At 43.2% G+C, this 25,686-nt stretch overlaps 1 protein-coding gene and 1 long non-coding RNA gene across 2 annotated transcripts in view; one reads left to right on the forward strand and one right to left on the reverse strand.

The window, feature by feature from the left end:
* Asic2 (acid sensing ion channel subunit 2) overlaps positions 1-25,686 on the forward strand; it is a 1,050,952-nt gene that overhangs the window by 543,661 nt on the left and 481,605 nt on the right. The gene's annotated exons all lie outside the window — the stretch shown is intronic.
* Positions 7,692-15,843, reverse strand: LOC106027673 (uncharacterized). The gene is made up of 3 exons (XR_001201246.2): positions 15,539-15,843; positions 14,284-14,407; positions 7,692-10,792 (listed from the first exon to the last, which is right to left on the reverse strand). It is a non-coding gene; the product is annotated as an uncharacterized LOC106027673 (long non-coding RNA).

A 25,686-nucleotide genomic window follows, 5' to 3' on the forward strand; every position in this document is an offset into this window, starting at 1 on the left:
TTTAAAGTTCGTTAAAGTGAATATTCAACTATCACATGTTCATATGCTGGCTCAATACATCTCAATTCATCCACTTAGTGAAATCTCCACTGCTCTCAAAGACTTTATCCTTTGGGTCATCTGCAAGGCCTCCCCCAGAAGGTAATGCCCCTGCCAACCCTGGACATAGAAGGGGTTGCTAGACCTCTAGGAGTCACTTTCTCTTGAACAAGGCCCCCAAGCAAGTGACTTGAATGTTCCTATTGTCTCCATTGTGTCTTTTTCTGAAGACACAGTCCAGTGGACCCAGAACCCAAGGCTAGGAAAACACAGGAGACATACTACAAATGTACCTGGCCCAGGTATGGGGGAATCTGAGGAGGCCAGCAATATTCCCAGGGAACCATCTCTGCAGGCAGTCTGTGTCTTTTGTGCACTTGGTGTCAGCAGCTGTCAAACTTCAGACCAACTACCTTACTTCCTCTTTTGCCAAGAATTCACTAGATAACGTTTAACATCACTGCCCTAAATTTTTTACCTTAAAAAAATTATGTTGTATGACCTTCAGCTATACAATACTGGGAGGATGCATGAGACACAAGCACATGGATTGCACAAACCTGTACAACACTTCACACATTTCGATTCACTCCCATTGACAGCAACCTTTTGCGCCAGCTGCCACCCTCCTTTTCAGAAGAGAAATCTATAGGCCAGGTAAGAAAGAAAGTGAAGGCAAACCCTGAGTGCCACGTCAGCTCAACACCAAGCTCAGGTTATGGCTCGGCAGAGTCCTGGTTGTAGGACAAAAAATCAATGCAAAATATAGGAGCTGGCAAGAGTCCTTTTATGCTTTCAAGATAGTGCCAATCCCCTTGAGCATTCTCCCTGCACCTTTATTCTCCTAGTTACCGTCCAGCACATCTCCAGGCTCCCCTTCCTGGCTGGCCAGCTCGGCTCAGCCTGGCAGGAGGCAAATCTTCCCAGTGCTCTGTAATAATAGGCTTTGGAAATTGGGTTACAAGGAAAACCATCTCTCATTTCCTCTGGTAAGTGAAAAGCTATTCAACAGAGGCCCTTTCTCTTTCAGAGCCCCTCCAGGTTTGTTAACACTCTGAAAATGCTGCTTATAAAACAGCACTTGAAGCCAGGCAGCGGTGGCTGCCAGGAAGCAGTGGGGAACAGGATTTTAACACAGTCCATACTCAGAGCCCATCTCAACTGTCTACAGAACCTGTACGAAGGCCTCAATTATCCGGTCTTTCAATCTTCCTCCATCAAAAGCAGCACATCTCATTTCTCAGACAGGCCCCAGGCTCCTTGAGAATAACCTTCATTTCCTGGGCACAGCTTGGTGACAACAGGATGAAACCGGGGGGTGGGTGGAGGTGGCAGTGTGTGGGCGGGAGAAGAGCTGTGGCTGAGGTTAGAGGAAGAGCAGCATCGTACCCTTGCAGTGAGAAAAACTCCTCTGCCAGAGGGGCACCAAGAGTCTTGGTTAACCCATTGACTAGGCTGAAAATGTGCTCCTCCCTGGGTTCATTCACCCCTGAATATCCTGGGGACAGCTGGGGATGCCAGGAGGAAGTGGTTAATAATCCAGTTGTTCCCAAAGAGAAGCACATCTTCCAGGATGGATGACTACCCCAGGCATGCATATGATTAGGAAATGGTCCTGGGGAATCCTCATCTCCATTCATTGGTCTGTTGACTTCAGATCTGGCTTTATAAGGTAGACATCTTCCTCCATCAGAGGAAGACAGTGAACATATCCTTTTCTTCACCGCCCTGCCAACACTGCCAGCTCTTTTGTCTTCCCCCTGGTCCAGAGCAAGTCCTGACAGGAGTGTGCCCTTTGACAAACTGGGGACTAACACCCCCGGCCCTCTTCCCTATGGCCACCACCAGATCTTTCTGGACCACAAACCTAATTGTAATAACCTCCTCCTCAAATATGTTCCTTAGATAACATTTTGCAAAGCAAGATCAACATGCATATTCATAGAAAAAGCATCAAAAAGACATCTGACCAAATGTTAACAGCAACTATTTTGTGAAGTGAATTTCCATGTGATTGTTTTTCCTTTGCGCTTTTTTTTTTTTTTTTGGTATTCAAATTTTTTGCACTGAGCTTAAGATAAATACAGTTATTGTTTCTTTTCCCAGGCATAAAAATATCTAGAAAAAAAATCGTTCTGCACTCAGTGAAGTTCAAATTTCTTAGCCTTGTCCTAAGCTCATATACAATTTCAACCTATCTTTTAATTCTCTTCTTTCACTCCAGTTCACAGGTCATACACACAGAGGCTTTGTGCAGACTGTTCCCTGCCTAAAATAGACCCCTTTCATACCACCACTGTTACCACTGTCACTTTCTCTACTGCCTATACCCTCATCCTCACTATAGAAATTTTGGTCTATAAAACTCCTACTCAGTCATTGAGGCCCACTTCAATGTATCTCCTTGAAAAACTCAAAATTACTTGGCAGTTATTTTCCTCCACTCTGGGCTCAAAGCACTTACCAATATCCTTCCTTCACCTCAAACTCACTAGATTATGAGACATGCAGTTACCTCTTCCCTAAATGAAGAAAGCAAACCCCAGTAGTAGTAGCCAATAGGTGATATAATCTGCACCAAATCCAGGCTGTCTGGCTCTAAATGCTGTAGTCTGTTTCTAATACACAACAGAGCTTTAAAACAGTTTCTACTGGTCCCATAATTGTAATCAAGAAATGTCTCAAGATGTGTATTAGCTGTGAAGATTCCCTTGACATCACTGAGGTGCTCACAATGATCAGTGTCACACCAGTGCTTCTGCTCCCCATGATATCTTTGTCAGGTATTTGTAGCCCAGCAAATCAAACAGCACTCACCACTGCAGACAATGGCGGTCATTGTGACAGCAAACCTGAAAGGGAGAGTTGTTTGGAAACTGCTTCAGAACAATGCTTCTCCCTCCTTCCAGGATTTGGGATTTTCCAGGAGATACAATTTCAGCTTTCACAGAATTTATGTTTTAGTGGAAAAAGCACACAATAAACAAGTGAATCAATCACTCTCCATAAATTATTTCTATAACATATGCACAAAGTTATAGAAGTAATAGTTTATTATTAGCTAGATCTGTGACCGTAAGTGCCTATGCAGAATTCTACTGGGGTAGGCTGGACCCCATGGAAGGCCCGATTTATCTCAGCCCTTATCTCCACCTCCGAAATTTGAATTTGCCCTCTGCCTGAGATGAGGACAGGCACTGATATGAAAAGCTAGAAACAGAACCTAAGAAACACCTGGTTGAATGTCCTGTGCAGCTGATTCAGGTCTCTAGCTGAGGACTATCTTGGTGTCATTAGATGCAGATGGCCCATTGGCATAAGGCAAGGAGTAATGTATTCCACTGTCATTCAATACACTGAGATGGAAGAGGAAGAAAAGCCAAAACACCACGGAGGCGCGTGGCGAAGGATTACTACCTTCTGTGAGGGGGAAGAAGACTTAGAACCTGGTCTATTACTCAGTGCATTTCACAGATATCCCCAAAGTGGGCAAAGACAAAACTGTACACTCAGAACCCAAGCAAGTATTATCACAGTGCCAAGGATCTGAACTTTCAAAAAACATGAGAGTCCCCATATCTCTCAGCTACTTTCCTGTCACTAGGTCAAAATATTCAATATTCATAATTCTTACAAGAAAAATGGTTTTCCTAGCTCACAGTTGGAAAGTTTCAGTCTGTGGCGGGCCAACTCCAAGCACAGTGGAAAGACCTGAGCGCAGGACAACTGCTCATCCTATGGTAGCAGAAAGCAGCAGAAAAAGGGGAGGAGCCTGGGAGGGAGATTAATTCTTCCGGGTCACACGCCTGACCTGGGCCTGACTTCTTGTCAGTATAGTTAGCTCTGATTCACAGATAAGCACAGAGCCCCTGGGAATCAATCACCCTCCAAAAGCCCCACTTCTGAACACATGAGGCTTTAGGGGAACATTTTAGATCTAAACGATAGCACCACCCAACAACCATCTGCAGCACTATCAGCCATGAGTCCTATTAGTTTGTAAAATGAGGGGAGGGGCTTGGACTTGGTTGAAAGCCATGGAGAGGGTTGGTTAGGCAGGTAGAGCAGAATTAAGGGGGAGAATAGTCTTTAAAGAGGTGAAGCTGTGATGTTATGTCTGAGAAGGGGATGTGTAGAGGGCTCCTGCTGATGCTTGAGGTCTCTAAATCTGAGTGGATCCAAACCCATCAACGCTTCCTGAGACCACCATGGGGAAGGCTTTGCAGAAGGCCAATAGGGAGAAACATAAAGAGATAAGACACACTGTCCTCTGTGGCCTTTTTGTCCCTCTTGCTTCTCTGCAAGATGAAAGTATCTAAAGCACTGGAGCTGGATGGGTCTTGAGAGACCTTGGTCTATTTTTATTTTCATTCATTTAATCAATAAATACTTACTGAGTGCCTCCTATGTGGCACACACCAATGAAAGTGCTAGGGTTATAGTAGCGAGGAGACAGACACAGTCTCAAGTTTCACAGCATTTATGTTTTAGTGGGAAAACACACAAAATAAACAAGTGAACCAATACATGTACCTGAAATAAATTCAGCTGTGGGAAAAATAAAATATGACAAAGAATAAAGAGGGTAACACTGGGTTGCACAGCCAAGGAAGGTACCTCAGAAGAAATCATGCATGAAGAGAGGTGAAGAAGATATAAAGAAGCCCTGCATGAAGATTCAGAGAACGTGATTGCAGGCAGTGGAAATGGCAGGTGCAAAGGTACTGTGGAGGTCACAAATTTGATTTTCTCAAGATACATCTAGAGGGACATCATGGCTGTAAAAGAAAGAGCAAAGTGGACCATCTTGAAAGATAGTCAAGAACCTGACCAGTATTTACCAGATAGTAGGGATTTATGTACTGACAATAGCAGCCATAAGGACCTTTAAGAAGAAGAAATATGGTAAATTGAGAGCCAAACAGAAGGACATCCCCAGGCATATAGGCTCTCGGTCCAGTACCCTCTCCTACTTTACCACCTGCCCAGTGTGCAGTGATTCCCTTCCCTTGCTCCTTCTGATTCCATTCCAGTTTTCCAGAATTGCAGTGAGCAGTTGAGTCCTGGCTTCTGATTCAAATCAGACAAGCAGAGAGATGTGCTTTTGCATAGAGTAATGTCTTCTCCTGAGCACATCTTTAGCCCTTAAAGGGGAATGAAATGTGATAATTAGTAACCAATTAATGTGCATTTCAACAAACTATATTTTAATTATTCTGTCATAGGTTGTCTGCCTGAGAAATATTCCATGTTAATTAAATCCTCTTAATAATCCAGAGAAAGCGCCTCTTTCCTTGATGTGTTGGTGAAAAGGAGGACGATGGCAGACTTACAGCTCATGTAATTTGAGTTAATCGCATGAATCCTGCTTTGAGCTTTCCGCTGCTTATTGAACTAGTGATCTTTTAATGCTTCTTAGACATTTTTTATATATAATCATCACACAATTGCCCTGTTATGTCTGAGAGACTGCACCCTGACAAGACAGGGTCCTAGGGACTTCGCTGGGGAAATACTTGACCTGCCCCAGGCATCTGGCTATGACTGCTGACGCATACAGCAACACAGATGCATGTCCTGCCTTCTGCCAGCTGCATTGGACAACTCATCCTTACCTCTTCCTCACACTTTGTCACTGTGGCTTTGATTTCAGGTATAGAACACGTGCTGTGTGCGAGGGGCAGCAGAGCTAAAGACAAAGAAATTACAAACAAAGCAGGTGAGGTCCTGATCTGCCATTCTCTGCCCTCCTGCAAGGAGGCTCAGATAAGATCTTTCTATGGCAGCCTCTAAGGTAATTAGTTTGGAAAGAACAAGTGAGCTTTTCTAGCCAGGAAGAGGCCAGAAACCCTCATCACCAAAGGCAGCAGGTTGAGGGGCCTCTCGGCTGTTGCAGGAGGAAGTGACTTTCCACAGGTTAGTGGCAGGAATAGGGAGGCCCGGCATGAGACAAAGAGTCTCTGTCTGTGGGTGATGGATTAGGTGCAATTAGATACTTGGGATGATGTGAGGGATTTCAAAGCTGGGTCTCGACCAAGGAAAAAGAGCCAGTAGCAGGCAATGAATCTAGATCCCAGCCCCATGACGAAATGGAATGATCTTCTGAAGGACTGTGCCATCTCTTAAAGTGATGTTTCTCAAACTATGGTCCCCCTACCACCAGCACCATGGTCACCATGGAGCTTGTTAATAGTATGCATTCTCTGACTCCTCATTAGTAGATCAGAGGCACTGGGACTGGGGTTCCACTGGCCCTCCAGGTGGTTCTGAGGGAGCCTCAGAATCATTGGGCTAGGACCTTTTTGCTTATACCCAACCAGCACAAAAAGGAATCCCTGGACAAGTTACTTGCAGAAAGAGCCTTGACCCCAGTGTAGCATCCTGCAGAATTGAAATTAGTCACCTGACCATAATAGGATGCAAGAAAAGCTGAGGCCGAGTCCCCCACTTATAGATACTTAATATTTAAGAAGAGAAAGCAATTTGCCAAGTCATGTCTGCCACAAAGCACAAACCAGGAGCGGGGGAAGGCTTCCCAAAAGAAGCCTTCTCCAAGGTACCTGGAGACTCTCATTGTTTTGGAGCTTTGTGGTAACCCAAGTCAGAGATGTTATTTTATGTACCTAAAGTCATAGAGGTGGTGACAGAGTTACAGGTTGGCTCAGTGATGCTCAATGCCAAGTCCCAGGTCTGTTTTATCACAATGTCCAAAACGATACAGTTCTCAGACTGTGTAAGTGAGCTTGATCATTGAAATAGGACTAGATTGCCTATCTTGACTTTACAGCAAAAGACAGTACAAATGAAGCTACAATAGGAGTTGAGAAAACATGAAGGAAGGCATCTAGTGAGTAAACACAAAGGAAATTCTGTAGGGGACATGACAAAAAACAAATAGAGAGAATGTATGTGTACATCTATTATGTACATATGGTTATATGTATATAAATATGTACATATGTGTATATGAAAGACACACATTTATTAAATCATTATAGGCCATTGGAAGAGAAGAGAAAAACTTTGCCATACAAATGTCTGTACCATATGAATGTGACCAGAATGAACATTATCCTTCACTTACGTGGATAATCTTCAACAAGAGTTAGGAAGACTTCTAGACAGAGTATAAGCAAGATCTCAGATTGAAAAAATACTGGAGGGGGAAAGTCTAAGGCCTGTTTGGAGGAAAATAATTGGATGTACCTGGAGCTGAAAGTGGTGAGCAATAACACCGGAATGATAGGTTGGACTCAGAACCTAGAAGAAATTTAATGCCTGCCTAAGGAGTTTGCACTTTCTTCTTCAAATAATGGGGATCCAGGACAGTGTTTTGAAAAGGAGAATGGCAGGTTTAGATTCATGTAGTGCCAAGATTACTCTGGGGATAATGAATAGGATTGACTGAAGGCAAGGAAATTTCTAGAAGGCAAGTAAATAAGTGGGAAGATAGCTTCAATAGCTAATGGGAAGAAGAATGAATGGGGCATTGACAAAGTGGTAGAAATGGAAAGAAGGAAAATCATCCTGATTGAGGTGGTGGGAGAAGAAAGACATGTTGAAGAAGAAGCAGGGGTTTCTGTTGTCTGTGTCAGTGAATTGGGGAGATATTAAACAAAATAGAGCACAACAGAAACTCTTATTTGGTGTCAAATATGCTGAATTTTATTAACTCTTAAGAAGCAGGTTTTTTTTAATTTTAGTGACCAAGGATCAGGCTGTCTTCTACACATGAAGATGTCTTTCAAGGCATCTTCTAGGCAGGTAGAAAGTCAGGGATATTTGCCACAGCCTTTGTACATGTGGACCAGGTGACCCACCATCCACACTGTCAGGATTCCACTTGGGTTAAGTGTGTTGCTTGACTCATGGAGCCAACAATCCTGAAGTCAAGAGAAATGGTCACACTTTTTAAAAACCAGGTGAACAAAGTATTAAAGTCGCAGATTCTGGCATGACTAATTTATCCATTGAAAAGGGTTCTCTCTAAAGCTTCATATACCAGTTTGCAAAAAAAACAAAAAAAACCTTTTTCCTAAATTTCAATGGAAGCTGCTTAACCTCCAGTGATACATAATTCAGTTGAGTTGAGGGCAGCATAAGATGTGATTGTAGTCAAATAAAAAAGTTCCCTGCTTTGAGATTTGCTTGAAAGAAAATCCCAGAAACAATAACAGAGCATGCTTTTTAAAATGCTGTATCATCAACGGGCTGAAGGCATTCAGGAAGACACCGGTATAAACAAAGGTACAGTTAAAACTCAGAGTTAGCAAAAGAGGCTCTACAGGTGAATGTGTTCTAGGTGTACCCTAACCATTGGCTTCATTTTTGTTTTCTACTTTTTATATGTGCAAGAGTGAAAAGTAGGTTATTTTAATAAGTACAAAATGTTATTTTTCCTAAGTGATAAGAAAGGACTATGTCATTGCTTGCTAGACATTTTTCTTCCTTAATGGTTTGTAAAATAGTGGTGAATCTTAAAATTGATAGCTTCTGGGATTCAATGAAATGTGGCATTCATTATTCCCAACCTCTTGGCTCAGAGCAGCTCAGAATAAACTAGGTGTTGGGTCTAAAATGTTTAAATATAGCTAAAAAAGCCTTTCATGCAATTCTAGGGAGAATTCAAAAAAGATACAGAGTTGGGGAAATGGGTCTGTCGCATGGGTCTGCTGTGAACTTAAACATACATCTAACCTGAAACTCGGGAGTGTTCTGTCATGGATACTGACACAAGGACAATGAAAACATGTCTATACATAAAGACTTGTACATAAATGTTTATAGCAACTTTATTTCTAATAGCCACTAAAGTGGAAATAATACAAGTGTTCAATTAGTGAGTGAGTGAACGGAGTGTAGGGTCTTCTCAAATAATGGAGTGCTGCTCAGCAATAAAAAGACCTGGACAAACATCACACCTGTGACCTTCTGGAGGAATCTCAAAAGCCATCTGACAAATGGAAGAAGTCAGATCCAAATGATGATAAACTACATGGTTCCATTTATAGGACACTCTAAAAAAGACAAAAGTAAAGGCACAGGAAACAATCGATGGTCTCCAGGGCTGGGGTCGGGGTTAGAAGAAGCAGACTGCCTGCAGAGGACTAAGAGGAAACCTCTGGGATTAAACTGAGGTTTTATAGCTTGCTTATATTGCAGTAACATAACTATATGCACTGTCAAAACTCACTGAACTGTCTGCTTAAGAAAGTATGAACCTTAGTGAATATAAATCATACCTTGGGAAACCTGATATTTTATTTAAAAATGTGGCTGAAAGATTGAAGCAGACATGGGCACAAATCCTCCTACGAGCTGGGTGTGGTGGGCAGCGCACGAACCTCTCTGAGCTGATCCTGGATTCCCCATATATAGAGTGCAAATAACAAGGCCTGCTTAAGAGGGTTGTGTTGGGAAAACCAACTTCAGTAAGGTACTCAGAGACACTGACCACAAATAAATGTTTAGTCATGGCTATGTGCATGCTACCAGTGACCACAGGCAGTTTCATTATAGAGGAATTAATCAGCTGTTGTAATGACAGAATCATAAATGCCAATCAACTGCTTGTGACTGAAGCCATCATTCTGATCAAAACAATACTGAAATAGGGAGGGGCTCCCGGAGACGCAGCCTGAGCCTTTACAGGCAGCCCATTCAAGCCTTCACTCCTGCTGCTCACAGGAAGTGCTCACTCCAAAAAAACTTGAGGGGAAGGGAGATGATACTGAAAGTTATTTTGTGTAGGGGACCCAAAGACACCTAGAAGACTGAACACAGTCCCAAGCACACAGACAGATGATTAAATGGGACTTTTGCTTCCACTAATATTTTATTCTAGACATGCAGCAAAATAAATCAAGTATTTAAGCATACAACAGGGAAAGTCTTAAACATTTTGCATGCACTGGTCTCCCTTAGTCTTTGTAAGAGTACTGTAAAGTAGAAACATTGATAATTTCCATAAAACTGACAAGAAAATGGATATAGAGAGATTAAAAAAAAAAAAAAAAGAGGACCTGTCCAAGGTCACAGCTAGTAAAGGCCAGAGTCTGGCTTCAAATTCTAAATCCTGGGTCAGGAGTCTTCATCACCCAGTAGACTGAAGGATGGGCCTAGAAACCTAGATCGGGGTGTCTGGGAGCTGATGTCTTGCATTGGTACCTGGAGACTGAGTGTCTAAGGGTATCATGAGCTTTAGAGATTGCTGCCTGAAGAAAGCATACTCGCTTTGGAGCCCCTAGCATCAAAGTGAAAGCCTAGAGAGAGATTCAAGATTGTAATATGCTATGATTTGGGACCAAACTACTTTGTATTTGTTATTTCTATAGGAACAGAAGTTCTGGGAAGTTCTGAAGGCTGTTCACCCCTTCCCATCATTCTTCCTCAGGGAACCAGAAATCTTCAAATCCCTGAGAAAGAGGCAATCTTGACGACACAGTCCTCATCTGACTGTAGATCATGATATACTTTGCAGTAATGGCTTGCATTTTGCTTCCTGTGTCCCTTTCTGGCCTCAGGTGACTCTTGGGTTCCTTTCCACATGTAAAATGAGTTATCAGGTGGACATATCCTTTGGATCCCTTTCCCCTTGGATGTTCTGATATAGTAATTTGTTCCTTCTTTCACATGTCGACCGATGATCAGCCACCCCATCACTCTGCCTTGGAGAGGTGTGGTGGAGTTCCTCATCTTCCGTCTTTAAGAACCCCAGAGACTACTTCTCTTGGAACAAACCTGTATGAATAAACTTTAAACGAGAGAAAGAATGAGAGAGACTAGACAAATCTTAAATTCTAGAAGTAGATCATTAAACTTTTACTATCTCTAACAATGTTGGGGTTGGATAAGCCTGAATTTAAGTGTTAAACTTGTCAACACTAGGATGGCAAAACCAATTCAAGTACTTCCCTCCACATTAAAAGCACACAAATAATTTATTGATTTTTTTCTCTAAGAAAAAGTAACAAAACACCCAGTCACATTTGTTTCGCAAACCACATAGTATAAGATACAGTCTGAGAGAACATAAGGAAGGATTCTGCTTTTAAGTGCATGAAATAAACATTCCAATCTAAAACCTCAAGATTACACATAAAGATGTACAAAAGGGATGCCAACAATGATGTGAAATGTCTGAAAAGCACACATACATGAATAGACAATTTTACACTCAGCTAATACAATAAATGTGTTCAACTAATAAGCATTAATGAAGCATATCCTAGTACTGATCTCTGCTGAGGATTTCAGGGAGTAAGATGTGGTTGCTGGCTTTAATATGTACAACACCCCTCTAGCAAGTGCTCCTGAGAAATTTTTCATGGTTGCAAGAATGGGAAGGAGTGATTAACTCCTCACTCTTACAGTAAATTACCAAGTCTTCACTATGGCTTCCAACCCCATTCCAAAAAGGCCCTGGTAGGCCAAATAGCCTTATTTTTGCTCTTCTTCTTCCCTCCAATCTATGCCATCTTTAGTTCTTTGAGTACTATTAAGAATTGAATTGTGACCCTCAAAAGTTACTGATGCCCTAACCCGTACAACCTGTGAATGTAACTTTGCTTGGAAACAGTCTTAGCAGATAATCACATTAAGATAAGGTCATTAGGGTGAGGTCCTGTCCAATATGACTGATGTTCCAAAAAAAAAAAAAAAAAAAAAAGATGGAAATAGGGACTCAGAGACAGACACATACAGAGAACAGTTGATGTGAAAACGCAGAAGAATACTGCCCAGTAGGCCAGGAGTGTTTGAGATTACCAAAGCTGGGAAAAGGCCCAGAATAGGTATACTCAGAGCTGCAGAAGGAACCAACTTGATCAACATCTCCATCTTGGATTTCCATGTTTGAGAATTGCCAGATGAGGAATTGCTGTTGCTCAAGGCACCCAATCTGTGGTACTTTGTAATGGGCCCCGGCCAAATAACTTAAGTTCTGAACTCCTTCAGTTTTAGGCCCAGAGTCTCTTCTCTTTGCCCCCTCATCTAGCTAATAGCTTTTGAGCTTGGATACCACCTCCTCAAGGGAATTTTCCAGTCACTCTTGACCATGGCACCATATGGGTCTCACGCTGTATGATAGCCGCCATCCTTTGTATAATTGGTGCATATGCGCCTGCCGTCTTGAATGTCTCTTTGGCTCCTGCAGAATAGGCCCCATGCCTGGCACACCCAGCCCCCAGGACGTACTTGTTTCAGTCCAGTGGGGTCAGTGGGATCCCTATGAGAACCCAGCAGAAGACAGTTGTAAAGGTAGTTCTCAAGTCTTACAGCCTCAAGGGCTGAATTTTTGCTATTTTTGAATATACCCTATACATTACTTGTCCTCTTCTGCTTCTGCAAGGTGCTGCAAATTAAAGAGCTTGGCAAATGACAAATAATCTGCATTTGGGCCTTAAAATGTTAACAGGTAGAGCTGTCCTGCCTGTGCTTCCAACCGCCCCTCCCTCCACTTCAGAATCCAGCTGGAAACCCCTACAGGGGACCCAGGAGGAGTAAGCTTTTAGCACCAAAGACACTGGAACTATTCTAGGGAGAAAAGAATAGGAGCTAATGGCAAGAGCAGCCTTGCCTGGCCCCAGGGAAAATCCAGAAGGCCTCTCCATCTGGCAGTCCATTTAGAAACCTGACCTCTTTGCAGGCAGTGAGTGTCCAGGGCCTATTAAAATGCAAGGCACCTGCTGGGTGTCTGAAAAGGAATTAACCTTTTTGATGGTACCGCGGGCTACATCTCCAGGTGACAGGTGTATGTACAACAGTGACCAATAGCCACCTCTTCTCTGACTCTGGCTTTAGGTCACAGAACTCATCAGAAATAGTCATGGTCACTTCTTCTGCCTGTGTCTCAGTCTCTTCATCTCCAAACTGGGACAGAATTCTCTTCTATGTCTGCTCACAGGTTGGTTTGTTGAAACAAGGGTCTGACTAAACTCTATAAGCCAAAAAAAACCCACCTTTTAGATGTGAGAGACTGTCATCCCTTTTCCCAATGAGAATTCATTACTAGAAATGAATTCCACAATCCTGTTTATAAATCAACCGCATCCTCCAGGTATCTCCATCTATGTGCCCTTCTTCCAAAGAAATTGTAGAGCTATCTTACAGAAAAATCCTGACCTAAGATTTAATTCTAATCCATAGGCACTGGTAGAACACATACTATGTGGCTATGCAAAGAAAAGGGATACATTATGCTGTGGATCCCCTAATGGCCCCTTGGGGAAAAGGACTTTTACATATGAACTGAAACAGAGTATAAGGTAGATAGAGACAATGCTAGACTCTGAATCGGGGAGTTAGGTTCTTACAGGGTCTTTCCAGGCATAGGCAGCACAACCTTGGTGATTATGCCATCTGCCTAAGACTTGGTTTTCTCCTTCATTCCACAAGTCTAGTAGAAATGATCTCAAGAGAAAATATTTTATTTTAGAGAACTAATTTGGGATTCCATTTGGGGAACCATGATTAATGAGGACCATCCTTAGATCCTTCCATCTGGGATGTCTGCATGGAGATTTCAGCACCTCCTGACCTGTTCTCATTATCCACCCTAGATCTGCCTGTTGGGTCATAAAATGAGACCTATCTATCCATTATTTTCATCTCTTAAGTCCATTTGATATTCAACATTCTGCATTTCCTAGTTCTAAGGTTCAACTGAATACTATAGATAATAAAAGGAGTGATCATTTTATACGCCGCAATGTTGAAAGGATATGGAAATTAGCAGTTACTCAGCATTTATCGAACATTTGTTGCAAGGCAACTTTCTGCTGGAAGTTTTCATTCACCCATTCTTTTAATGCTCACAGCAGCCATAAGAGGATATCATTAATTCTTGTCCTCAGGGATAAGAAAAAAATCTGAGGTTCAAAGAGGTTAAGTACTTTTCCCAAATTCACAGAGCTAGAAAGTCATAGATAAGGAAGCACTGGCTGCCTCTCTGATGCCTTAAAATAGAGGCACGAGGTAAATCAGATTTTGCTCCCCTTAACCTTCCTGGACCCGCTTGCTCTGGCTTTTCATTGTCTAGTGTTCACAAGACATTCCATTTTCACTTTTCTTCCAGGTTTCCATAGAACTTTCTACTCTGTTTGTGCTCCTCCCTTGGTTCTCTGCTTCATTCCTTGCTCTTTGGACATAGTCAGCCAATCTATCATCTAAATGTCCTGCTGGGCCCTGTCTCCTGAAACTACAGCCCACTTTATGATCTAACACCTGCTGACTCGATTCACCTACCTTGAATTGTGTCATATCAATGATCAGGTATGTTTTTGTCCATTTAGCGATATGTACTTTAAGCATTTGCTGGGGCCAGATGCCACTCAGTAAGCAAAGTGAGGGACTCATCTTCAAGGAGCTCCTGCATATAAAAAATAGATTGCATGTATAAACAGGTAAACAAGAGCATAATGCCATTTTAAGGAGAAGTCATTCCATGGCAGATGGGAAGTAGCTATAACAGAGCGAGAAAGGACTTCATAATGTGATCCATCAGGAGAGAGGGACATGATCTGAAAGGGTAAACTGTATAAAGGTCAAAGGAAAGAGACATTTGGGGCAGAGGGATGGGCTAACACAAAAACCTTGAGACCAGAAAAAGCTCATGTTTATAAAGCAAAAATAAGATCCCCACAGCTGACTGGGAGAGTGGTGGAAGTTGTGTAATAAAGGTAGGCAGGTTCCATATTAAGTAGGACCTTGTAAACTGTCAAAAATTTTTTAAATTTCACTATAAAGGCAAAGGGAAGCTCCAGAGAAATTCAGTGATGGGACTGATGTGATTTCACTTACATCTTTAAAAGATCACATGGTTACTATACAGGAAATTAACTGTGCTAGCTTACCAGGAAGACCCAATGGGAACCCACTACAATAGTATTCACATTACAAGCAAGATGCTAGTGGCTTTGACCTAGATGGTGGCAATACAAGTAGTAAGAAAAGGTGAAATTTGGAATATGTTCAGTTGTATGTGGGCCTTTTAACAACCAGCTCCACAGGAACAGCAGAATCCGGGCTAGTAGCATCTGCCAATTTCCATGGTACAAATGGTTCCAACATAGACTGATCTAAGCTCTCTACATGAAATCTGGTAGCTTGTCACATTTCTGACAATTTGCACAGGGCTTGCATAAGTTGCTATGAATTGGTTCCAGCAAGCCATTGTATTGATTTTCAGTGCTGACCCTATAGGACACACTGAAAGTTAGAAAGTGATTGGCAAAGGAAAGACAGAAATCCAGAGTGACTGTCATGCCACTGCATACACACTAATGTCATTTACTATGGTGGAAAAACTGAAAATAGCCAGTTTTAAAAAGGGTTAGATAATAATTTAAGGAAACTTTCATCCCCAAATTATTATCTAAACTTATCAGAGAGAAACACTATCACCAAGATTTGTCATGTACGTTTGGGAATAAAGAGAAAATATTCCACAATTTGCATAACTCTAAACTATTCCATGACCCCAGTAGTTAGGAGCACTCACATCTGGAACAAGACTCCATATTAGGGTAATGCCAGATGTTATACCAAGCAACTCCTGAAATCTCGACATCTTCACTTAGCATAAGTCTATGTCTATTTGATGTAAAGCACAGTTGGCAGGGTGTGGGGAGCTGCAGCAGACGTGGGATACTCCCTGATGCATACTATCTTCTTCCACACATGACGAACACCTTCTGAAGCCAGTCTAGGGGTTGACGTCCACTGCCAGGAAGAGAAAGAGAGAGAAAAGGAAGCATGCCAGCTTCCTCAGAATTACTTCTTCCAACAAGTGACATTTTTATTCCTATGATATTCCTTGGTAACAACTAGACAGTGTGACCTTGCAGTTCAGGGGACCTGAAAACAAACAGTGCTTGGCTTGGCAACTGTTTCCCAGCAACAGCTTCATATTTAAATGGAAAAATGAATTCTTGGTGTTCAGTCATTCATCTGTACCTCAGTCCATGATGCTGGCTTTGCCTTGGGCAAGTCCCTTGACTATGCTGAGGCTAAGTCTGTTTTTTCTCCACAAAATGGGAATAATGCTAATACTTATAGGGCTCTTGTATTGTAAAGAAAACATTAAAGGAAGGGAAGGGAAAGGAAGGGAAGGGAAGGGAAGGGAAGGGAAGGGAAGGGAAGGGAAGGGAAGGGAAGGGAAGGGAAGGGAAGGATAATATTTGTAATACACTTGATCCAGTGTCTGCCATTGTCAATACATTTGAACCAGGAAGAATATTTGATATGATCACCCATCCCAACCTTTTCCACTCAAGCCTATCTCATGTCAGCACACACTTCCTCCCTCCATCCTTTGCTTTCATCAACAATCTACAGAAAATGAGACCAGATAAAACAAGCACTTTGAAAGAGATTTACATCTTAGAGGGTGCCCCTCAAGGTAGAGCACACTGGCTTTGGAGCCAAAGGATCCCATTCCAGCTCTAATCTCATAGCTCTTTGGCAACACTCTGGAATCCCTAAGGCTTCCTGTGCAGAAAGAAGACAACAGTAAGTACCGATCTTGTTGGAAGGATGAAGTAAGGCATTATGTGTCAAAGTTGCCTCACAGACTATGATCTGGAACATGTGAATCATTTTAGCCAGCATCTGAAAACTCTTCAAAGACCGCTTAAAATGTTGTTATATGACACACATCACCATCGCAAACCATCCTCATCAGAGTCACCTCATTTCCAAAATGCTCTGTTTGGCAATCAGCATGCACTGCTGCTGCCTCATGAGCAGAGGGTTCTTGTCAGCCAGAAGTTGAAGCTGTTCGTTTTCCAAGGCTTCTCCCTTTTGTCTTGATTCTGCATGCTCAAGGTTGTCTGGGGTCTTGAGCAATCAGAAATGATTTGTGTCAAAAAGCGCATTACAAGAATCATTTGTCATTTTTGGTTCATGTTTGAATTTGAAAAATGATGCCAGGAAGTGATCCAAGGCACGATGCAGAGCGTTGTTATGATGAGTGAAACCATTATGTTAACCTTTTGGAAGTTTCACTCAGGTTCAGTGTTGACTGCATGTAGCAAGGACAGAAATGTGGAGCCCCCACAGTGGGGTGGATTGGGTAAGCACTAGTAATAAGAATGCTTTGTGTTTGAATGATTATCTTTTCTCAAAAAATAGGCACAGAAAAGAATAGAAAGATCCTTAAAGAACATCTGAGCCCTCATCTTACAAAGAGAAGCTTTGGGGTGCAGAGGCATTGTGTGACCTGCTCATAGCCACACAGCTAACTCTCCTGTTGATTAGAAGGGTCCTTCACATGCAAAACCTAGGTTGGAATATTGAGCTAGAAATTTTGTTTGCCTGATTTTAGGCCCACCTCATTTCTTTTAGGCTGTTATTTCTGCAATACACTCCGGGTCTCTGCAGCTCTTTCTGTCTCCCTGAAAGACAGCATCCACGAGTTACTCTGTTCTACAGCTCTGACATTTTATGTTTCATGCAGTTCATGGGGAAAAGCTTTTATCCTTATTTGGCAGTCAAGAAAACCACAATTCAGATATCTGGAAAAGCTTTTGATATGAACCATGTGGCACATGTAGATTTTTTAATAGAGAAAGGGGAAGGATATGCCAAGCAAAGATAACAAAATGATTAGAGGCAGAGAAAAGAGTAAGCACTGTCAGGCAGTCTTGTATACTTGGTCATGGCTATGTGATGGCAAGCAAGGTCAACGCTAGAGGAAGTGCATTCTGAAAGACACTTTAGAAGCCGATCATGGAGAGCCTTGAATGTCAAGTGCAAGCCATAATTTCCCTAAGCCCATGGTTCTCAACCAGGGGTGATTTTTGCCGCCTGAGAGATATTTGGCAATCTTTGAACACATTTTATTGTCCTAACTGATAGTGATGTGCAAAATCCTACAATGTAGATGCTACCATGTCCAAGACCAACCCTAAGTAAGACCAAAGCATAATCAGCATAGAGGCTGAAAACACTAGTATAGTCAGAGAGGTTGTCTGCTGAGGTTTATGGATGGAGGAGAAAGGATGAAGGAAAGCATTGCCACAGTAATCCGGGAGAAAGTGCTGAAATTTTGAATTGAGACAAGGTCAAGGCAACCAACATCAGTGATGTGGAAGAGATGAAATTGACAGAATATGGTTTGCCCATTCATTGCAGTAACACCTTCAAACTTCAAGCTCTCTCTCTCTCTCTCTGTGTGTGTGTGTGTGTGTGTGTGTGTGTGTGTGTGTGTGTGTTTATATGTAGCATCTTCTTCCTTTCAATTTCCTGTCCACTTGCTCATATGTCACCTCAGAGGGAGGGTGAGAAGAGATTTGGGGCTGTATTTCACCTCCAAGTTCTCTCACTGCACCAGCCACAGTGACCTCACATTTGATCAAGCTCCATCCAAGAAAGGGATGAAAAGTCTGGAGCTGGCACATGCAGCACCTCCTGCAATTTGTTTCAATTATTGGTATCATTTTTCATCAATGTTTTCTAGTACAACATTGTGAGTTCTGTGAGCAGTGACCATGTGAGTTGTATTCTTTGCTGCAGTTCTCAGAGCACAGCACAGAAGCTGACATAGAGCAGATGCTGGAAACAAATGTGCTACATGATAAATGAATGTCCTTTGGCTTTCTGGGGGGGAAACTGTAGATATCTCTGCTTGGTGGGCTCAGCCTTATATCCTGGGCTGAAGTGCTGAGTGTTGGGTTCAGTGTTGGCTCTGACTGTTCTCCCTAAACCCAGCAATAGGCATGAATACACCTTCCCAGATGCAAGAAGGGAGTAAAATAGAAAGAGTAAACAGATAATCCATAAGAAATGACCTGAAATATCCTGGGCGATCTCTCAATCTCTTTAGTACACACCTCTCTTGACCATCTCTGTCATTGCTATATTGTTCCATTCCACATGGCCCTAGTTCCCCCTAGAAAACTTAAGGGCACAGAGGAATGGACAAAAGTGGGCACAACTTGTGTTTGCTCTTGTTTATGAGACAGTCTGAGAAATGCCTCACTGTGTCAACCATCTCCCCATCAGAAACTCAAGAGGGCTTATCAGCATTCCAGGTCACAAGAAAAAGGATGATATTTGGGGGAAACCAGAGGATGGAAGAAAGAGATGTCCCTCAATGGTACTGGGACAAGCCCTCAGGCACATGACCAGACACCATGAGCTATATATGTGGGTATATAGGTGTATGAGCTGCCTCAAGCGCAGAGGGAAAGTATTTAATCACTACTTCCCTGCAATCTCTAGAACTATGAGTAGTGATGCAAGAAATGCACTAGTCTATAGCCAAGGGCACCAGGCCAAGCTAATTCTCTAAGACCTGGGCACCCATCTGGCCATAACCCACAGATAGCACAAACTGAGGGCCACTGCAAGGTCAAAAGCCAGTTGAGAGGCAGAGGAAGGACCAGGACTCACATGTCTGGAATTCCCAGCATTCTTTGAGGTGGGGCCTTATGTGCTCCAGATGTTGGGTTAACACTAGTAAGCAGAGCTCAAATTAAATGCAGACAACCATGGTTTGAAGCCTGCTCAGTTCAGACTGTGTGATTTGGGGCTGAGCTCCCTTAAAAGCTCTGTGTATAGGAAATAATGGGAAGACAGAACCCAGAAAGTTATTGCCTAGATAAATGAAATTAAATGGAACAATGTAGAAAAAATACTTTTAATATTTAACATGAAGTAGGGACTCAAATACTTATGCTGAGTGAATCATTCAGTCCAAATGATTGACCTTTAATAAAGCCACCGGGGGCCACCTCCAGTCTCTGGCTCCCTGCTATTTGTCTTGCTGTCCTGTCCAGGAAAAGCTGGCCTGTCTCTGGCTCCCCACAGAGGACCATGAAGCTCCTTCTCAGTATTCCAACTCTCTCTTTCCCGGTGTTGGTAAAAGCAGTTTCCCTGAAAAACCACTTAGCACATGCCCAGGAGGGTCCATGCTCCATGTGAGTTCCTCTCTCAGGAGAAGGTTACCCATATATTCACCTATGTCTGCGTCAATTAAATGGTTTCATTAAAACGCCTAGCAATGTGTGTGGGCAGCTCCACGATGACCCACAGTTTAAGAAGGCATTGCTGCCATCTGCCAAGCTGCCCATTCCCCCTCTGGGCTGTGGCAGCAGAAGGGTACTGACTCTCTTTTCTTCCCGAATCAGAGCACATTGGGAATGAAGGAAACCCTCAAATGATCTCAGATTGGGCTTTATTATTCTAAAAGCTCAGAATCTAATTAGGTCTCCAAAGCACTTAGTTTTATGTGTTGAAATTAATCCAACAATGAGAATATTTCATGACACATTTAGTTAGTTGCTTTTCATTCATGAATCCTGAAAAGAACCCCTTTCTCCTACAAGGAGTAAAGTTCACCCCAGGGGCCAAGAAACTGTGTCTAAAGACTTAGAAACCCCACACATGTGACTGTGTCCTATAGCCCTAAATTCTATGTTCTATGTTCCTAAGTTAAGGAACCCTTTAAGTCCTGCACATTTATTTAACACTTATCTCCTGTTCTGGCTTCATAGTAGTCTTGAGGGGGAAGCTGAATAGGGGTCCAGAAGATCTGTGGGATAGACATACATAAAAATCATGAATTAAAGTACAGCACAGAAAGAGCTGGAAGAGGAGCTGAGCTTCCCTACCCTCTGCTCTTACCACCACCAAGGAGCACCAAGGTACAAGTCCCTCTGTCTGCCTGAAGAACGCTTGAGGAAATCTAATGGCTCACACTTTTTGAGTGCATAGTAAATGCAAGCACTCTACTGAATTCCTCACATGATGGAACTGGTTTCATCCTCATTTGAAGGGAAAGGTACCAGCATCTGCGTGCTGGGCACTGTCTCATATGTTTTGTAGAAAGCATAGCATCTCTTCCTCTGATAGCGTGCTAGACAAGCATCCTTCCCACTTTATAACAGTGAAAGTGAATTTCAAGGAAGTTAAGCACAGTCATTCTTCAGTTTCTGTGGGGAATCAGTGCCAGGATCCTTCACAGATATCAAAATTCAAGTATTCTCAAGTCCCTAGTATACAATTGTGTAGCATGTGTATATAACCTATGAACATCCCCAAGCAAATCATCTCTAGACGACAATGCCTGTTACAGTGTGAGTGCTAGGTAAATACTGATTGTTCTGCATTATCTGGAGAACAATGACACAGAAAAACTGTATATTCTCAATACAGGTACAATTTTTTAAAAATATTTTCTAGTGGAGGTTGCAGATGGCTGAATACATGGAGAGGGAGCCCATAGATACAGACTCTCACCTACATGAGTCTAAAATCCAAATCAAACCCAGAACAGCCTGGCATCTGTACTGTTGCTTCTCACATCTGCGTGTGGGTAGGCTGAGACCCTTGTGGGTTCCACTTCAGTTGTCTTGGCTAGAGTCTAAGATTCTGCATTTCTAACAATCTCTCTGAAGCTGTTGATGCTGCAGGCTGCAGAGCACACTTGAGGATTCGGGGGCTCTACACCATCCTTGCACCCCTGGACTAGTGATTCTCAGTTCTAGGTAACTCACAGAGCTACCCAGAAAGCTTTAAATTCCTTCAGTGTCTGGTTCTTACCCCCTTGGACATTCTGATTCAATTGACGTGGGATAGGACTTGGGAGTCCCTATGTCTTAAAAGTTGTCCAGATAATTCTCAGGCTTTCAAGGGTTGAAAACAATGTAATTTCTACTGCTTTCTTTAAACCAGATATCAAAAGTTGAGGTCAATTCCAGGATGCCCCCAGTCAGTTGAATTCAGGTTTGAAGGCTGAATCCTCTCACTGTATCCTGTCCTGGTTATTCTTCCCTCCAGGATGTCCTACATCTGCTAAACTTTCCTACTCTATGTTCTTCCCACCACCGGGCTTTTAATCCTATCGATTCAGTGCCTGCCTCTATCTTCTCATCCCCGCCATCCCCCAGCAGCAGAAGGAAGAGATTTCCCCAGAGCTATTGATTTCCCAGGATCTCACCAGTGGCAATTTCTTTCTTAATTAAGACCTTCATGATGAGCAACAAAGACACAAAGGGAAAGCTTCAAGACAGTGATTCATGCAATCGTTTCTAATGGTAAAAAGTGTTGCAGTGTGGCCAGATATAGGTAGAAGCGAGGATTGGACAAAGTGATACAGCTACTAGTGTAAGTGCTTTTCTTTTTTTCTTTCTTTCTTTCTTTCTTTCTTTCTTTCTTTCTTTCTTTCTTTCTCTTTTTCTTTCTTTCTGGTGAGCTGGATACAGATGGACACATTTTAAAGGCTGTTTGTACCCAAGCATTATCCTCTCTTGGCCAGTCCTCCTCATCACTCACCATTATCTGTCATCAGAGAAAAAATGACAGAGATGATGGGAGTTTCCACATCACACATTTTTCCCCCTTCCATTCTCTGGGGAAATTCTGTCAAACATCATTTTCATTGACTTATTTATAAACGTCGAACATGAAATGCTTAAAGATGAGTGTTAGTGTAACTCAGATGCCATCAGGCTTACTGATACTTTGGCTGGAGGGAGTATTCCAGGGGTCTTGTGGGATGCTAATGAAATGGATCAGCCTCCTTCTCACCATAGGAAGCCTAGGTGGCAGACCTCAGCTTTGTCCTGATTTAAAACAGGATGGTACAGCAGTACACAATGGAAGGAAAACACACACACACACACACACACACACACACACACACACACACACGCGCACACGCACACGCACGTGCACGTGCACATGCACACGCACACGCACACGCACAGACAGACAGAGTCAGCCAGGTATGCAATGGACAGGGCTCTCACTGGTTCTGCCTCTTTCTTACATTGAACCTCTCATGGAATTTTTCAAACATCAGAATCCTCCTCAGTGAAGGGTGTTGTGTCACCTCCCCCTTGGGGCTGCTGAGGCATGCTGTACAGTGAGCACTTGGAACATGTAGGACCTCCACTCCACTCTGCTGCCTGGGAGAAATGTCCAAACTAAAAGTGCCTGAGAGACTAATCCATCCCTTTCCTCTGGCCAGGAGGAGCCAGAGGCCTGGAGAGGGAACAGAGCAGTGGTGGTGAACCTACAGCATGTGTGCTGCATCGGGCTCTTTATTCTCATCAAGAGCTCTAAACTGTTCACCATTACTGGGCTACAGGCACAAGTGCTCCCCCATACACTGACAGAAAGGACCACTTCAACCCCAAAACAAACACACAATTATAAGCCTAAGCCTGGTAAACCCAACAGATATCAAGCCTGTGTACTGGGTGCTCTGGGGAGAAAGACACCCCTGAAAAAGTCCTGTTATTCACAGCCCTTTGCTCAGACTTTGTTCTTTCAATTTAGTTTTTGCAAATACCCCTTCCATGAATGTGACGCCAACACCCACACCTGATCCTATCTCACCTGCTTGAGTGTTCTCCTCCACTGCCCTGGGCTTGGGAGGGTTCACTAGGCTTCCACCTTAGCAGCTATTCCAGAGTTGGCTTTTGGTAAAAGTCAGTTTGGTTCTGGCTACTTATGCTGATCTACTTGGGAGCTTAAAGGCTTTAATTGTTCTATTGCCCTTCAATAGATTCACACATCCTTAGAGACTGAGGTGGGAAACCTCATTGCTTGAATGTGTCCACTGGACAGCCCACCTCAGTGGCCTTCTCATGGCTATGTATCTGCTGAAGAACAGGATTTCTCCTTCCTCAATGCACAGGCACCCATTTCATGCCTAAAATCATACTCTATAGGAAGGCAGGTACAGAGGCCACCTATCCCTCCTGCACTGAAAGTGAATGTTGGCCCAGACCAGCAAAACCCTAAGCCCATCCAGCATCACCCCTGGAAGAGGAAGTGACAACCAACTTAATGGAAAACAGAGACAATCTATCTCCATTACACATGAGTTCTACAAATTAAAGCCCAGCAGGAGAAACCTGCTTGGGTTTTGATTAAGGAACAGATGTGTCCTCCATAAGGGGCTCTCACCGAAGCTTCCATCATAGATATCAGATCTGACCTCTCCAGGAGACATAGGCACTGAGCTTTTGGCAGTGGGGAATCTGGATTTGCACATCGAGAGAGGGGCTGCCTGTGTTACTGCTGCCAGACTCATGGACATGAATGGAGGACTGGCCAGCCCCTGTTTTCATTGAGTGGCTACTGTGGGTTGGCACAGGAACTGATTATAATATGTGGAGAAATAAAGGGAGAAAAAAGTACAGAGAATGACTGGAAGATCCTGGATCTGTCAGATCCAGTCCCTGGAGGACTGGTGCCGGGGAATGCATGGAGGAGGAGGAGGAGAGAGAGATGGAGCCCAAATACCACTGGCTTGGGAGGAAAAGGGAGACTCTGGGTGGTCAGTGAGAACAGTTTTCTTTGTAGAGTCATAGAAGTGAGGGAGTCTCCAGACAGCTTGAGCAGAGCAAGGAGAAAGTGACTGGTAAGAATAAACCCATGCAGGGTCACAGGATGAATTTCATCCCAGCACCTGAGCTCTGGGGGTTTCATCCTTTGCTCCCCCACAAGGAGAAAGAAAGAAACCTGAGGTCCTGGGAATTTAAAAGCAGGCTGCTGTCTCTGGAGAGGCTGGGCCGAGCACCGCCCTCATTACTGTTGCTGGCCAAAGTAGTCATGGTCATCTAAGTCAAGGACATGATTCTTGTAATCTTAGGACTCACAGTTTAATCAGGATTAAGTTTCTCAAACTTTATGGCATGTATATTCTTATTCTAAGTAAAGAAAGGCTCACAGAACCAGAACTGTCCACAAGGAACTGGAAATTTGCATGACGAATGATGTATAGAAACCTTTGACTTAGAGCAATAAAATACCTACTGGGGAATATAGCTTCAAACCTGAAGCAGTAAGCGCTGCAGGACCTCAGGTGTAGAAGCAAAGTTGGGTGACAGGCAGGATCTGTGAAGGCTTCTTGGAGAAGGGGAGGTTTGATCTGGGCTCTGAAGGGTGGGTGGGATGCATGGGTCATCATCAACCACCACCCATATTGGATGCAGCATCAATTAAAGTTCAATAAGAAAAGTGAAGCCATTAGGAAATAAAGACAATGAGAGAATTGTTAGAGACTGGACCTTTTGCTCTAGGGGGAGATAGTCCTTCAGCTCTATAAGCCCATGGGCCCTGGATCTTATGATAGACCATGGTGTCTTTAAGGCAGGAAGTGGTGAGGGAGAAATGGACATAGCACGAGGATAAGCCAGGGCCCACAGGGTTGATCTTGAGTCACACCAGGACAGTGAAGCCCATTGTCTCTCTCATGGCTCTGTCCTTGATGAACCCTGATGGCAAAAGATAGTGTCCTTCATCACAGTGTGCATCAGGAGTCACAGAAGTTGGGCATTTCTAGGGAATGGTGAAGCAATGGCAGCATACCCACTTCCTCACACCAATACACAAGCCCACAGCTAGGACCGCAGCACAGCCTCACCAAATGATGCGTGATTGAGCCACCACGTTCTCCTCAACATACAGATTACTGGTGACCAGCATAAGATTCCAAGACTCCCAAGTCTAAGTAACAGCAAGAATCAGGGCATGACACAGATGCAAAACGTGGCGCTGATGGAAGAAACTTGGGTTAACACAGTTGGCAAGATGTGTCTGCATCAAAGGTCACATAGCACTTCTACCGTCCCCATCCCCTGGAGTTGGATTTCCAGATAAGCACTGCCTACACTTTCAGTAGACTGAGGCAAA

The sequence above is a fragment of the Cavia porcellus genome, unplaced genomic scaffold (assembly GCF_034190915.1).
Source record: "Cavia porcellus strain 051 isolate PalLab524CR breed Dunkin Hartley unplaced genomic scaffold, mCavPor4.1 scaffold_6, whole genome shotgun sequence".
Taxonomy (NCBI): domain Eukaryota; kingdom Metazoa; phylum Chordata; class Mammalia; order Rodentia; family Caviidae; genus Cavia; species Cavia porcellus.